Source organism: Crotalus tigris, unplaced genomic scaffold (genome assembly GCF_016545835.1).
Source record: "Crotalus tigris isolate CLP2741 ecotype Arizona unplaced genomic scaffold, ASM1654583v1 scf7180000020791.254202, whole genome shotgun sequence".
Classification (NCBI taxonomy): domain Eukaryota; kingdom Metazoa; phylum Chordata; class Lepidosauria; order Squamata; family Viperidae; genus Crotalus; species Crotalus tigris.
The window spans coordinates 179,628-196,584 of record NW_024098182.1 but is presented as its reverse complement, the minus strand read 5'-3'; the positions used below and the strand labels follow the sequence as shown (position 1 = coordinate 196,584).

At 40.2% G+C, this 16,957-nt stretch overlaps 1 long non-coding RNA gene across 1 annotated transcript in view; it reads right to left on the bottom strand.

Annotated features, from left to right (window-relative positions):
• The window catches only part of LOC120319515, a 34,476-nt gene extending 17,997 nt beyond the window's left edge, over positions 1 to 16,479 (bottom strand). Inside the window, exons 1-4 of the long non-coding RNA XR_005559780.1 lie at positions 16,247 to 16,479; positions 14,133 to 14,199; positions 9,851 to 9,972; positions 7,179 to 7,277 (exon numbers count right to left, since the gene is read on the bottom strand). This is a non-coding gene — a long non-coding RNA (uncharacterized LOC120319515). The remainder of the gene's footprint in view (positions 1 to 7,178; positions 7,278 to 9,850; positions 9,973 to 14,132; positions 14,200 to 16,246) is intronic.
• Between the last annotated feature and the right edge of the window lie 478 nt (positions 16,480 to 16,957).

The window sequence follows — 16,957 nt, the reverse complement described above, 5'->3', positions numbered from 1 at the left end:
CTCTTTCTCTTTCCTCTCTCTCTCTCTCTCTTTCCTTTTTCTCTTTCCTCTCTCTTTCTCTCTCTCTCTTTCCTCCCATTCTCTCTTTCTTCTCTCTCTCTTTCACTTTCCTCTTTCTTTCCTCTCTCTTTCTCTTTCCCTCTCTCTCTCTTTCCTCTCTTTCTCTTTCTCTCTCTGTGTCTCTTTCCTCTTTCTCTCTTTCCTCTCTCTCTTTCCTCTCTTTCTCTTTCTCTCTTTCCTCTCTCACTCTTTCCTCTCTCTCTCTCTTTCACTCCCGCTCTCTCTCCCTCTCTCTTCATGTGAGGAGAGAGAGAATGAAAGGCAGATGGCGCTGAATGGGCGGGGAGGGGGAGCAGGATGGGAAGCAGCGGCTCCGGTGGTGGCAGTGGTGGCACAGCAGCGGCCACTGCAGCATTGTCAGGGTTCCCTGCCTGGCCACTGCCCCCGCCGCATCCTCAGCTGAACAGGTGGGGGGCAGCAGGATGGGAGGCAGAGGCTCCAATGGTGGCCACTGCAGCATTGTTGGGGTTCCCTGCCACCCCCGGGCCAGCCGCCACCCCTACCACGTTCTCAGCCAAACAAGCAGGGAGGGGGAGCAGGACGGGAGGCAGTGGCTCTGGCGGTAGCCACTAGAGCACCATCAGGGGTCCCTACTGCCTCCGGCCCAGCCGCCGCCCTTGCCATGTCCTCAACCACTTTGCCGTCACAAGAGGAGGGCGCCAAGGCCGGGTGCACCATAGGCGGCCGTGCCGGCAATGGGGAATGCTGCTGAGGGGACAAAGGGGGTCCCGACCCACCACCATCCCCGCCGCCCTCGCAGCCCAAGGTCTCCTCCTGCAGCACCGAGGGCAGTGGCAGCAGGAGGACGGCGAAGTGGTGCTCAGCATGTCCGGCAGCAGCAGGAGGACAGCCAAGAGGACCGCGCAGCAGGAGGGGAAAGGGCCGGGCAGGCACCGCGTAGGAATCTCTCGAAAGAGGCCATGGGGATCCGCTGCCCGTGAGACGGCCGAAAGGCGCAGGCAGAGAAGAGAAGCTACAGAGACCCCCGGCGACCCCCCTGACTAACAAGGTGATGGCAGAGCAGGGTGAGGGGAGACCCACTGGGCAGGGAAGAGGCACCCCGAGACCGGCCACCCACGGCTCCTTACCAGGGACACCTTTCCAGCAATCCTCCCGGCCACCATGTGCAGTCTGAAGAAGGAAAGAGGTTTGTGGGCAGTCCCACAAACCAAAGAAGTTCAACCAATCAATTCAAACTTCATGAGAAGTTTCAACTGATTGGTTGAACTTCTTTGGTCCCACTTTTTTTTCAGACTGCACATGGTGGCTGAGGACAGGGAGCAGCAGGAGATGGCTGAAAGAGCCACTCCAGAACCGCTGGTTGCCGACCCGTGGTATAGGTATAGATATATAGCATGTCTATGTGTGTTATGTATGTGTATGGGTAGATATATACTTTCTTTTGAGAGCAAGCAACAGAATTTCATTTTTAATGTGGGCAAGTGTGCTCATAGTAAAAAAATTACAATATCTTATCTTATTCACTTTCATAACTGCAGTAGCACTGGTGTGGTATGACCTTTTTTCTTAACAACTGCTATGGACTTGCTGGTGTGGGCTAAGTGAAGAGTAGCTGTACCTTCTTTTTTAAAAAAACAGCAATTATTTATTAATTTAGAAGAGAATAAGTCCCATCTCTCTGTATATAGCAACCTCACATTTAAGTTACCTTTTTATTTTTCAAAATGTTGTATTTCTTCCTCCACTTACATCTCCTTTGTTTAGGAAATATAGAATAATTAAAAAATGATTACCAACAGTACTAAGATGATGGAAAGCTAAGGCTCAAAATGAACTAAGGCTTGCAACAAAAGTAAAAAAAAAAAATCAAAAAAAGCTTATTTCAACATATAAAATCCAAGAAAAAAATCAAGGAAACGATTGGTCCATTAGTGGGAGAAAGTGGCAAGAAGGGACAGGCAACATTTTTTGCATCTGTTTTTATACAAAGGAAAAAACAGTCCAACCTATCAAAAACAGTACCGTAAAAACAGATTAGAAACACAAGTTAAGATAGGCAAGAAAATAGTGAGCACCTGTCCCCCCTAGATAAGTTCAAATCACCAGGACCAGATGGATTACACCCCAAGGTTCCAAAGGAACTGGTAGGTGTGATCTCAGAACCACTGAACTATATCTTTCAAAGATCCTGGAGCACCAGGAACTACCAGAGGACTGGAAAAGAGCTGATGCAATTCCTATCTTCAAAAAAAGGGGGAAAAATAGATCCAGGAAACTACAGACCTATCAACATGACCTCAATACCTGGGAATATTCTGGGGAAGATAATCAAGCAATGAATCAGTGAACACCTAGAGGCAAATAAAGTCATAACCAAATGCCAACATGGATTTGTCAAAAACAGATCATGCCAGACAAATCTTATTGCATTCTTTGACCAAGTGACAAAATTAGTGGATCAGAGGAACACTGTGGATATAATGTTTTATTATTATTATTATTATTGATCATCGCACAGTCAGCCAGATGTTCAGACTGGATTTGGCATTTTGTCTACCTATCGAGTCCTTACCCAGGACCTGGGATAGGCAGATGTGGATGTTTGATGGTATTACAGGTATCGTCGCAGGATGGAAGCAGTTCCTAATAAGGCCACCTTTTGCAATTGACTAATAACAAATTTGTCAATGCCAATGGTGTTCAAGTGGTGCTCCAGTTGTTTTGGGATTGCGCCCAAGGAGCCTATTACTATTGGTACTACCCTTGCTTGCTTTTGCCACAGTCTTTCTATTTCTATTTGTAGGTCTTTGTATTTTGTTATCTTCTCCAGTTCTTTCTTGTCTATTCTGCTGTCTCCAGGCACTACCACATCCACTATCCAGACTTTTTTGTCTTTCTTATCGACAATTATTAAGTCTAGGGTATTATGTTGCAGATGCTTGTCTGTTTGAATTCTGAAGTCCCAGAGCAGTTTAATTTTATCATTTTCTATGACTTTCTCTATTTTATGATCCCACCAGTTTTTGCTTACAGGCAAATGATATTTTTTGCAGATCTTCCAATGCACCATTGTTGCTACTTTGTCATGCCGCTGCTTGTAGTCAGTCTGTGCAATCTTGTTGCAACAGCTTACCAGGTGGTCCACTGTTTCTTCAGCTTCTTTGCATAGGTGGCACTTACTGTCTGTTGCTGTCTTCTCAATTTTGACTTTATATGCATTTGTCCTTAAAGCTTGGTCTTGTACAGCCAGAATTAGTCCATTGGTCTCTTTCTTCAATTTTCCTGCTCTTAGCCATTGCCAGGTCTTGTTAATATCTGCTTTCCCAGCTATTTTTTTAATGTATTGGCCATGTAGTGCTTTGTCTTCCGATGCCTCTATTCTGTTCTTCATTTGGTCTTTCTTGTAGGCCAGTTTGGTCTCTCCAGTAGTCAGTAAGCCTTCCTGATAGACTAATTTCAGTGCATCTTCATCATTGTTCTTCAGATATTCTTTCAAAGCCATTTTTTCTTCTTCAACCATCTGATGTACTTGTAGCATTCCACGCCCACCTATTTGCCTTGGTAGATAAAGTCTGTCAATGTCATTGCGTGGATGAAGGGCGTGATTCATTGTCATTATTTTTCTGGTCTTCCTATCCATTGCTTTTAGTTCTGCTTGAGTCCAGTCCACTATTCCAGCTGTGTACCTAATGACTGGAATTGCCCAGGTGTTGATTGCCTTTATGGTATTTCCTCCATTGAGTTTGGACTTTAAGATCTTCTTCACTCTCTTGATGTATTCACCTCTAATCTTTTTCTTGACTTCAGTGTGCTTGATGTTGTCAGCTTGAAGGATACCCAAGTATTTGTAGAAATCTTCCTCATCCAGAGGCACATTTGTCCAAGCCAAACTCCATAACAATATCTTGGCTATATATACGGACAGTGTTGAGCAGCGATTCTATTTCAGATGATGTTTTTCCATACAGCTTCAGATCATCCATGTAAAGGAGATGGGATAGTCTTGTAGATGTTTTTGATGTTTGATAGCCGTGTCCTGACTTATTCAGTATTGTTGACAGAGGAAACAGTGCAATAACAAATAGTAATGGTGATAATGAATCTCCTTGAAATATTCCTCTCTTGATATTAACCTCTCCCAGCCTCTCACCATTGATCTGCAACTGTGTCTTCCATTGTGCCATCGATCTTTGCACAAATTTTCTGATGTTTCTAATGACTCCTGTTATTTCTAGGCACTTGATTATCCAGTCATGTGGCAGAGAGTCAAATGCCTTTTTGTAGTCAATCCATGCCACATTCAGGTTGGTCTTCCTTTTCTTGCAAGATCATTTTGTCTATTAGGAGTTGATCTTTTGTTCCTCTGCTATTGGGGCGGTTTCCTTTTTGCTCAGGTGGAAAGAGATTGTTTTCAACTAGATGCTGTTGTACTGCATCAGCTACCACGCCAGTTAGTAATTTGAAAGTTGTTGGTAAGCAGGTAATTAGCCTGTAGTTGCCTGGTGTTGCCCCTTTTGCTGGATTTTTCATTATTAGGTAGGTTTACCCAGTTGTTAGCCACTTTTCAATTTCTCCTCCTTGTAGTATATTGTTGAACTGCTTGGCAATGAGTGGGTGTATAACAGTTAGATCAGTGGTTCTCAACCTTTCTAATGCCGCGATCCCATAATACAGTTCCCCATGTTGTGGTGACCCCCAACCACTTATACATCACTGGGTGCCAGGGGCCTGGCCAAAGAAAAGGGGGAAAAAATGGCGGACTGCCTTGTTTGGCGACCCCCGTGAAATGGTCGTTCGACCCCAAATGGGGTCCCGACCCACAGGTTGAGAACCACTGAGTTAGATGTTTCAACCAAAACCCATGCAGTTCATCTTCACCTGGTGCTGACCAATTTTTGATTTTCCTTGCTCTTTTTCTACCATTTTTGTTGTTATCACTAGTTCTTTCATTTCAACTTCTGTTTTATTTGCATCCACCTCTTTTAACCAAGCTGCATCCTTGTTGTATTTCTTTGGGTTATCCATATCTGCTTCCAGAACTCCACTGTTTCTTCCTTGTCAGATACTGACTGATTCATTGCAGTTTCTCCATTGATGGATTGGTAGAAACGTTTCTGATTGGATTGAAATTGGAGGTTCTGCCTATAGTTTGCAATTCGAGCTTCATATCTACTGATTTTCCTGGCTATAGCTGTTATTTGTTGCTTTATTATTTCCAGTGCTTCCTTGATCTTCCTTGTTTCTAAGTGGTATTTCTTGATTAGGTATTCTTTGGTCTTCTTGTTCTTCAGCTTTTTTTCTTTCATCTGTTCTAGCTTGCTTGCATGTGATCTTAACTTGCTGATCTTATTTTCTAGTCTAACCTTCCATTTTTGTGATGCACTGTTTGTTTGTTTTTCTTCTTTGTTAATTTTGCATCCCAGGTATTCAGTTGTAACTGCAGCTGTGCTGTACATTAGTTGGTTTGTTTCTTGCAGTGAATTGGTGCTTATACTTGATATTGCAGTATTTGCATCTTTTAATGCTTGTGCTAGCTGTTTCTTTGGAACAAGCTTCAATGCAGGTAACCTTATTCTGTTGTTTTTGTGTTGTTCTAGATGCTCAGTTATTCTTTGTTTCAATTCTTTTATTTCTTTAGTTAGCGGGTTTTGTTCTTCCTGAGGAAGAGGTGCCTGGTTTCCAAATGAGAACAGTTGTATATCTCTGCTGGATTCCTTCACTGCCAACTCCCCCTGGTTTGCCTCTACATTCTGAATTACTTCTGGTAAGGCTTTCATTTCTTTGCCCTGGTAAACCTTTGCAGTTCGTCCAATTCTGTTTCTGTGAATACTTTATTTCGTATTATAAATCGGCGTTGATCTGCTAGTCTCTGTTCTGTTATTTCTGATTCTGGATATTGTTCTTTCCAGAACTGGTGCATTCGTTTTAGATATCCTCGTCTTGTTGGACTTGATCTGTAGTAACAGATCATTATTTCTTTGTTTTCAATCAGTGTGTATCTGCGACGGGTAGACACCTTTTCTTCCAGTAGTTCTGCAGCTGCTGGCCCTGGTTGCTCAGCCAACAGTCCTGAGTCCTGTAACCCATTTTTCACCAGATATCCAGGAACTCCAATATCTAGCACGGACCTTGTTAACCCGGGCGACATCCGAGCCGGTATGGCATTCTGAAATTTACATCTCACCATATTTTTTATGGGAGACACTCTTTGTCTGACTCCTCTGATGAGACCTGTCCAGTATGGTTGAACCTCTGGCATAGCTCTCATCTTCCTCAGAGTACCCAAGCCCCACAACCATGTCAAGGTAGTGCCTCACTGAGGGATTATTATTATTATTATTATTATTATTATTGATCATCGCAAAGTCAACCAGATGTTCAGACTGGATTTGGCATTTTTGTCTACCTATCAAGTCCTTACCAAGGACCTGGGATAGGCAGATGTTGATGTTTGATGATATTACAGATATCGTTGCAGGATGGAAGCAGTTCCTACTAAGGCCGCAATTGACTAATGGTGAATTTGTCAATGGCAATGGTGTTCAAGTGGTGCTCCAGCTATTTTGGGATTGCACCCAAGGCACCTATTATTATTGGTACTACCCTTGCTGCTGCTTATTATTATTATTATTATTATTATTATTATTATTATTAACAACAACAACAGTACCAATAGTAATAGGTGCCTTGGGTGCAATCCCAAAACAACTGGAGCATCACTTGAACAACATTGGCATTGACAAATTCGCCATTAGTAAATTGCAAAAGGCGGCTTCCATCCTGCGACGATATCTGTAATACCATCAAACATCCACATCTGCCTATCCCAGGTCCTTGGTAAGGACTCAATAGGTAGACAAAATGCCAAATCCAGTCTGAACATCTGGCTGACTGTGCGATGATCCATAATAATAATAATAACTTTATTGTCACTTTGAAAGTACACCAATCGGCATACATCAAAATGAAATTTCATTGCATGGAGGTCTCAAAGGATCACCACCTCCGATATACACTCCTTGTTCGTGGCCAGCTCAAGTTACAGATCTTCCATTTTAGTCTCTAGGGAGCGAACGATGGCAAACAGGACAAATGGAAACGGAGCTCCATGTGGATTAGCCCTCAAATTGGCTTGTATTCCTGCACAACAACCTCACCTCCTTTCCTTTTTCTGATCTTGTCTCTTCCACCTTTTCCTTACAGAGGCCTCACTCCTTTTCGCCCCTGGAGAACACTGCCGCCACCACCAACTCCTCCTAAGGTAGAATAATATAGAATAATGTGAAATAATAATAATAATAATGATGAAAAATCATTAAAGCAATGATGTGTCTGTATTATTACTGGAATAAAGCTGTGTTAGCAATCTGTGACTAACCAAATGCACATTGCACTTGGAAACAATGTCTGTAGCATAACTGTCCATTGTATGCCTGTGAGAAACTAACCTAAAGTAATACAATGTGTATCACTAATGTGTGCCCGTGAGAAATGAATCTAATAGTGAGAAATGAATCTGATGTATTACAATGTAGATTTCTATGTGTATCCCTTTGTTCCTGAGATAAGAAATGTATAAAACTGTAGTTTGAACCCTCCTTCAGTGTTCAGAATTGCTTGTCTTCACTGCTTCTGAACCTTGTGCAAATAAATCTCTCTGCTAAACCCTCTGGAATTCGTAAAAGTCTATCATTTTCTACAAGATTCCAAAAGCCTCTCTCCCATCCTCTGGGCCTGCTGACAGCCTCATCCAGTTCCTTCACTCCATAAGCCCCGGGACCTCTCCTCCTCTGCCTCCTTTGGAAACAGCCCTTATTTGCAATAGAATCTGATGCTGGGCCAGCAGTCAGATCTTGCTGCCAGCAGAACAATTTCAAACAGCACCGACTTTTAACGGTCTCATCAACAGTTCCAAAACAGCTAGAAACTCGCCATGCCAGCAAAGATTGTCAGTCGTATGTTGTATGTTACCTTAGTTCCACCACATTGCTCAAACACATTAAAACCTTCCTGATCATGTGGTCTATATCCCTTAATATTCCTCCCATAACTTTTCACCTTCGAGAGCCAATGCAGCCGCAGCCGATCCAGCTGATCCACTATCCAAATGCATTATCCAAACAGTGGTATTTTTTTTCAAAATATATACGGAAATCAAATGAGGAATAACTGATTCACCATCTGCCTCAACTGTTCTCAGCCTTGTGACTTTCTCATGTGTTGGGATAAGCATCCAACGTAACTGACATGCAGTCTAACAAGGGCTCCTGTTTTGTCTTTTTAAAACATGGGTTAGGCAGATAAAGAAAAAGAAGCTGTTATAAAAGCAAATAAAATCACACTGAGGTGTTCCATTTCAATGGAACAAAACAGCTCCTAGACCTTGCCTCCAAATGTCACTTGGCCAGACCCAAAAGGAATTGTGTGAAGATTGTCTGAATGCAGTTTGAAAGTTCATAAATAAGCAAATAGCCTCTAGAGTCTAGAGGCTGCAAGAGATAAAAACTTAGAGGGAAACATGAATGCTTTAGGCAGTTTCAGATACTTCTTTTTGTGCTCTCTCTCTCTCTCTCTCTCTCTCTCTCTCTCTCTCTCTCTCTCTCTCTCTCTCTCTCTCTCTCTCTCTCTCTCTCTCAATTTAATACTAAGAATGGGATTTGCATTATTTATCAAAATAACAGTGCCTAGGGAGGAAACAGTTGGCCCTTCCCTGATCAACACAATTTATCTCTCACTCTCAAATACACACACAAACACACACACTACCCATATGTATTATAGGTATTCATTTGGAAAAAAACCCACATCTTATTGGCCTTTTTACAATTATTAATTGCAGTCTAGCAGGTGGATATACCAAAAGTTGTAACTGAGAAGAGAAAGAGTGAAACCTCTTTTCCCTCATAGTAATCCAATAAAAAATGGGAAGGCGGCTTACTATAATTTACTACAGAATTAAAATTTTATATTCCTCTTGGGTAACACCGTCCTTCAAGGAAAAATCTGTGAGTGATAGAGTGAGTGAGGAATGGACACTCTGCTCAGTCCGTGATATTTTTAAGGGGAAAAAAATGTTGACATTCCAGATCCAAAGACTTGTTTCTACAACCAAAGCAGAGCTCAGCTAAATACACATATTCTTCTCACTATTCCCTGCCTGGCATACACATATACCCAGTGCTTTTTTTGTAAAAAAAAAAAAAAAGAGAGAGAGAAAGAGAGAGAGAGAGAGAGAGAGAGAGATATGCCGGAACTCACACACGTCACACAACCTGCCTTGCCTACCCTACAAGGTTCCATCTAAAAAAAGTGCCGGAACTCCGTTCTGGGCGTTCTATGAGGGAAAAAAAGCCCTGCATATACCCATTCTGCTCTCATTCCTCCAGCAAAATGAACCTATTCTGCTTTCTTCAACTAAAATATTGATTGGGGAATTTGAAATTTTGAAATGATTTAGGAGTCTCTGGATGTGAAACGTAATGTACAGTGCTAGCAGCATTATATGCCATCCATCACTTGTCAGCAAGCTGTAAAAAATGTGACAGAATCAATACAAACGTATCTGAAGATGGTTTTAACTCATTTCCCTTCCCTTCAGGCACAGATCAGGAAAAGCAAGGAGAACTGTAATGCTAAATACAAAGCCAAGTTAAGTGAATAGGATACAACACAGATTTTTTGCTCTGTTCTGCTTTTATACCCACAACATAAATTGCCTCTGTTCTCAGGAGAATCAAATAATTTCCTTGAGGGGAGGGGGTGAGAGGGAGCCCACTGACTCTGACTATTGCAACATGTACAACTTTTCTGGTTAAGGCATGATACCTACCAGCTGCACATTAACAGAATTGGGTCACTTCTGAAAACTCTGAAACTTGGTTCTCAATCTGTGGGATACTCTGGTAGCACACCACCTGTCTCATCCTGTCCTGTTCTGGCAAGCATGAGTTTCTGGTGGAACAAGTCAGGCAACAATTATTATTATTTATTACTATTATTTATTTAAATTATTGGCCATTCTACTCCAATAGGCTTGAGTGGTGTACAAGAAACCCACCCACCCCCAATAAAACATTTAAATCAGATTATTCCAGAGCATGTACTGAGAGCAATGAATAAGAAGGCAGAAGCTGTGTACGTCAAGACTCAATGACTCATAGAAGATCCTGGAAGAAGATCAATGGCTCCTGAATTATCGTAGTTAGTAGGATGAAGGGGGGCTTCAGTTTAAAAGATTCCTGCTTCTTAGAAGCAAAACCCACTGTTTATCTGGCTTGTGCTATTGAAAGAAGGGGGGCAGGTTCAAGTTATCAAGATTACTTTCTTGTTTTTACTGGAACCCAAGATTTATCAATTGGAGACTGGACTGAAATGCACACACTGAGAATTACAAAATGCCGTACCCAGAAAATTTTAAAACAATTGTATTTAGTGCACGAGAACTAAATGGATCCTCAACTCATTCATTATAAAATCTTACTGTACTCTGGCTCTACAAAAACTTTGATTTTAAGTTTGGATGATTTTGTTATTGTAAAGATGGCTTAAAATATTGTGAAATGTAGAGCAAAAAGTTAAAGGTTATTTTTTTTATATTATTTTTATGCACATAAAAAAGCAAAAGTCACCTCTCTCTCTCCCTCTCTCTCTCTCTCTCTCTCTCTCTCTCTCTCTCTCTCTCCACCTTTTCTTAGTTTTCTTTTTTCTCTATTTTTATTTTACATTATAATGAAATTTAATAAAAATGTATATAAAAAGACTAATAATAGACAGGCCCAGCTTCAAGTCCAGCCTTAGTCATTGGGCAACTGTGAGCCAAACCTTTTATTTCTCTCAATCCAGCCTACCCTCACAGAATTGTTTTTGTGGGAGGAAATGGGAAATGGATTTCTACACATGCCAACCTGTGCTCCTAGAAGAAAGGTAGGATAGAAATTAAAAATAAGATTATGAACTTTTTACTATCTACTAATTATAGTAATTATCTTCCTACATCTTTCAGTGATCTTCCTGTAAGCACAGATCTACCTTTCATCCTTGTGATACTGTTCCTCTTTATTCCTATTGTATTTTCAGGTTGTCCTTGGGGATTAGTCATGATATTGGAGGAAATGCTCTCTCTTTATGTATATTACCTATGCCACACCCATTTTTTCACCCACACAAAAAAGAATGATTATATTATCTTCACTTGCTGCCTGACTGACTTGATTAATTAATATTTACTACAGTTAGTTTGAAGTCAGTGAACAGACAATGATTGAATCTTCATGGGCTAAGTACATTTTGCCTCATCTCCCAGTTCAACAGAAAATTAAATTTAAGCCATGAACTATCAACTTGAAAACTAAAATTCCTGCACAGAACATTCTTATCCTCATCAAGAAAAAGTTCAGCAACTAAGTTCAACTATAATTCAATCTAAAGAAACAGAGAAACATAAAAACATAGAAAACCAATGGCAGGAAAAAGACCTAATGGTCCATCGAGTCTGCCTTCAAGGTTTTTTTGTTTTCTTTTTAATTTATGTATTTATTATTTTTTATTTTTGTCAGATGATGGATATGTGTTATCCCAAGCATTTTATACTCACTTACTGATAATTGACCCACGACCTCCTCTGGAAGTTGGTTCCAAATTTCCACTACTCTATGTCATGGTTCCGATAGATGAAACCCATTAAAGAACTTCAAGGCAAGAATTCTTCCTTAAAGAACATTTTATTCAGGAAACAAAGTACTGGCACTACATAGTTGAACCCAAAACTAGATTCCCTTCCCCCAGATACAAAGTAACAAGTTGCAAGTCCCACCCCCACTAAGCAGTCATAATTCATATTCTCCTATTAGCACGGAGCACCGGCTCTCTCCTCAGCTCCTCAGCCCACCAAAACATTATCAGTTTGTGTCCTTGAGTTCCCAAGGAGTTGCATTATTATTATTGCTAGCTGAGTCAAGCATTCACCCCATCCCCCTTCAACACCAGATCTCTAAACGGAAGAAAAAGCATGTTAAAAGCAAAGTAAAAATGGCTGTAATTTCCATCAGTTGTCAAAAGAGGAACTGACATAAAGAGCGTTGACACTCTTTATGTGAAATAATACTTTCTAACATTATTTTTGAACTATCCTTCTGTCAGTTTGAGGTTCTGCCCCCATGTTCTTGGCTTTTGCATTAATGTTCTAAATTTCATGGATTCCAAACAAAGGTACATGCAGAGAAAGAAAGTTTGATGTCATAAAGACCATGTTCCTTTAGCAAATTAATCTGCATAACCACAAACCTATTCAAGTGGAATAAAAAGTCCTCACTCACTTTCCCCAGGAGCTGTCTATATCTCATGAGTCCTATCAGGGGAACAGTAGCAAGATATCAAGATATCTCAAGCATCTTTTCCAATGGAAAAGCAAGCAATGTTAGTCATGGTTTGACTGCTGAAGTCAAATGATAGCTGGAACTACTTTCATAAAGAAGATTGATTTCTGATCCATTCTTTCTTCCTACCTCTTCCCCCACTCTCGCCCCTTCGATGTCTAGATCAGAAAAAATACACATTTTTCTCTGCCCATGGGTGACTGGGCAGAGTTGTTTGAACCCTATGCAAGACTAGTTTGTTTTGAGTTAATCCTATTCTGCTAGTTCTTTTAATTCCTCTGTGATTTGGGAATATGTTGGCCCTTCTTATTTTCTTGGTGTTCCCAAGATGTACAATGACCACACTGTCCAAGCTCAATTAAACAGGTCATAGGAAGTGTACTGTGGTGAAGGGAATCTCTCTGGAAAGCAGGTTCTGCAAAATCTCTACTTGGAGGCTCTGCCAAGAACATCTTAGAAAAAAGTTAAGGGCAGGAGCAATAGAAGGAAGCATCAAAATACAGAAATGAATAGGACTGTACATAAATTTAAAGTCCTGGGTGGAGAAAGAAAGCAAACAAACCTTCACTTCTGTAGGTGGCTCTTGTTTCTACACTGGATCTTTCTTTCCCATCTAATGAGAAATGTTGAGATTTTCAGGTTCTACAAAGGAGTGGGGGTTTTTTAATAGTGATTTTAAAATTCTCCTTACACTTTAGCCTATCTAATAGATTTGGGACACATCCCACTGGAATCGCTTTAGCAATAGCCACTTTCAGACAAAATTGATCCCACAGGGTTTGTTCAGCAGAACTCCTCAGTTGTTTGCATTTCTGTTGCAAGTTTTCTCAATTCCCATTCAGTCCAGTTATAATGATGCTTTTTCATGAGAACATCCCAGAGAGATGTGTACTTCAGCTGCCTGGTTCTTGAACTGCATGCCCTTTCACTACAGCCCTCCATGAACATTAGAATCAACTAATAAATTACAGATATGATTTAGTCACCCGACCTTTAACCTCAGGACTGCAATGTACAATATTTTACTACAGTATTTCCTCTTGGGTAATGTCCAGCCTAATTTTTAAATGACTCAGAGGATGAATTTCAGATGCAATGTGCAAAATAGGATCACACTGTTGGCTGAATCTGTCTGTGAGATTTAAGAGGCTAATATATCAGTTTATACCAAACTTTAATTTAAAAGAAATGTTCATAGCAAATGAACTTGACAAAATCTGTGAAGGATCTCATCTGCTAAATGCAGCCCCTCAGATCATTTGTGGTTGAATCCTTTTTTAGCTTGTTAAAACATCTACCTTTCCGCTTTTAACAAATAAGATGAGCAAAACATTATCAATGAGCCGTGGTGATGCAGTGGTTAGAATGCAGTGCTGCAGGCTAATTCCGCTGACTGCCAGCTGCCAGTAGTTCGGCAGTTTGAGTCTCACCGGCTCAAGCTTTCCATCCTTCCGAGGTCCGTAAAATGGGGACCCAGACTGTTGGGGGCACAGCCCCTAGAGAGGGCTGTGAAAGCACTGTGAAGCGGTATATAAGTCTAAATGCTATTGCTATCAAGATTAGCCTGCTAAGACCTGATTCATACACTACACTAAGTAATCATGATGTTTGTTCAGTTTTGCCCTCCTTTATAGACCACCCAGTTTTTGCAGTTGCAGTTTTTGGTTTAGCTAGTTCTGTCAACCCAGCAAATTATCACTTGTTCAATAAACAGTGATTAAGCAAACAATAACTTACTATAATATGTGAACCCAGGGATCTTTTTTTCCTTCCTCTCACTGGAAGAGTCATCTATTACAGCCATCTGCAAAATCACATATTTTTCCTTAGTATCAGAAATCACAGGGATAAGATACAAAGAAATCCAGAATCCTACACCTTTAAAAGTTGTCTCCAAGAGATGATTTCTATAGCCAACATTCGCACAACAAACTGCAGTTGTTTAAATTCCCCCTTCCTCACAAAATCTACTCTTAAAATTGCAAAAGCCTTGTTCTTTTCTGTATTTGACATTTAAGAGAAATGCTGCAGATGTTCCATTAAAGTTCCTTCTTTTACAATCCTATGATACCATCCTATGCTTTTACTTGTGAGTCAATATCACTGAACTAGTGGGGCAGGTCTCTAAATGGTTAAATATTTATTGCACGGGTTTTTTTTAATGCCACTTCAATCTAGTCAATCTAACTAACATTGTTTAAAGATACAGAAACCTCTAAAAATGTTTGAATCAGATCTGTTTAATGCTTTCAGCCAAGATGGCAGCAGCCATGAAGAGAGGTTATATCATATTAATCTAAGGGCTGCAGCAAAACAAGGGAAGGAATTGACAGTACCTTTAAAAGAATAAAAAAAGTGTAGTAATTCAATCATCTTGGAGGCCTTCTCCTTGTACATCTGTCAAGTGAAATTATATGAGCAGCTGCAAGAAATGATTTTATATTCTGGGACTCCATCTGAGGATTATTTATACATTTTTTTAAGTTGTTCAGTAACAGGATATGCCAATCTTTACAATTCCTAACACAATCTATAAAAGATAATTACCTTTAGCCATATAGATTGTGTCTACTTCCCCCTCCTCATTTCTTCTGATCCTTGGTTATATTTCTAGACCCTATATAAAGGCTTACATGTCATCCCTCTGTCACTCGCTCCCTTCCTATATGGCATTATGTTACATCTTCCCTTATTCTGTTTATAGATGTAATTGGTATTTTTTCACTTATGTCTACATGCATTTTCATATATGTCTAAACTAAACAAATATTTCTATGTGTATATAAAATCTCTGGGGTAAGTTACTCATCATTGAGCTTCATTGATATGGCCTTCTCTGAACTGAATTGAAATAAGTGAGTTCAGAATTTATTTTAGAGCTCAGACATCATGCTACTTATCAAAATTCATATCGTTCAACAGATTGATTCATTTTGGCCTCTTTAGTTTTTAGGTATTATCTCAAATTCATATGTTCACCCATTGCATGATCCTCCCACTAGGAAGATATAATTAATTTCATTGGACAAATTACCTAGTCATTTAAGCAGGCAAGTATGGACTTAATTTGGCACAGCAGGACGGGATTGTCTATCATGCAAAAAAAAGGAAGCAAAGTAGACAACACTTGGCTGACCATGGAACTCAATTTGCTTTGTCTCCCAAGGGCATTTTCTCCAACTCCAGAAACAAGTCAGCTTAGCTCCACTGTTTGTTTGGGCCAAGTCAACCTGTTTGCACAGATTACTCAGGTCCAATGAAGTAGGGAGCCATTCCGATTCCTCTTGGTCTTATTAAAGTGCTGCTAAACTGAAGTGTTATCCATGGAACAATCTTTTTCTCAGAAGAACATGGAGCTCCACAAGGCTTTTACTTTTATCGTACCATTATTTTTACTTTCTCCAAACCATTTCAAGAAAGTTTGCCAGTTGATTATTGCCTTTGAGTGATTTCCAAAGCAGCAACAAGCCGTGCAATCTGAATCACAGCTCAGGTCATGGAAGGTACATTGTTTAGCAACTTTAAGCAATGCAATTGTCACTGTGACCCATTTCCACATTGCTGCTGTCACCAATGATCATGGTAAATATTATTATTTTTTGATGTATCTGACTTTTAATCTGGTCATTTAATATAATGGATAGGGGAAGGAACCCAAGAGTCAGAAGCCTACTATGAATAGATAGGGTCTTTTTTGTTCTTTTTTTGCTGTTCTGCTTTATTGTCCCTAATAGGTTTTATAAATAGTTTCCAAATGCAACAGCAAAGGTCTGTTTGCTGCCTAGCATAGCATGTAATCTTTTCCACAGGTGATATTCATCTTGTTAAAGTCTCTCAGCCATTAAGCATACCTTCTTAGCAGCCACTTTCCCATGACAAAGAGGATGGTGTCCATTTCATTCCTTGGCCATTGACCAATAAGCAGATGCCGATGCAGGATGAGGTTGAGTAGCTCATAAGCAAACCAGAATTTTGCCACAATAAGTATTTGTAGTACAGTTCCCAAAATTTCCAACAAATTGGACAGCATAGGTTTGGGCAAGCTTTCATCAAAACCTTGGGAAGGTAAAAATAGCAGCTTAAAAAAAATTAGATCAAGAATATCTTTTGCATTCTTTCTCCCCTGTTCCTCCATATCAGAGAGCCAGTTTGGTCTAGTGATTAATGCAGCAGGGTAGAAAGCAAGAGAATTCTAGTCCCGCCTTAGCCATAAAAACCAACTGAGTGACCTTGGGCCAATCACTCTCTCTTTCATGTTATGGGGAAAATAGGAGGAGAAAGATTTGCTCCAGCTCCACATCAACTGCATTTTCCCCATTTTAACTAGCTGATTTTGCTACTCTTATAGTACTGAAGCTTTATGTATCCAAACTAAGAAAGAGGGAACATATGGGAAATAATCATATAAGGAAAAAGTATCAGCTTAACATGTTTACAGTAAGCAAACTCCACAGTAGGGGTCTTGGATGGTACTATGCCCAATTTAAATTGAAGTTATGGTTGGATGGACTGTGCTTTCCTTTAGACTTGAAGAAGCAGCTGCATAGTCTACCAAAGGGGAT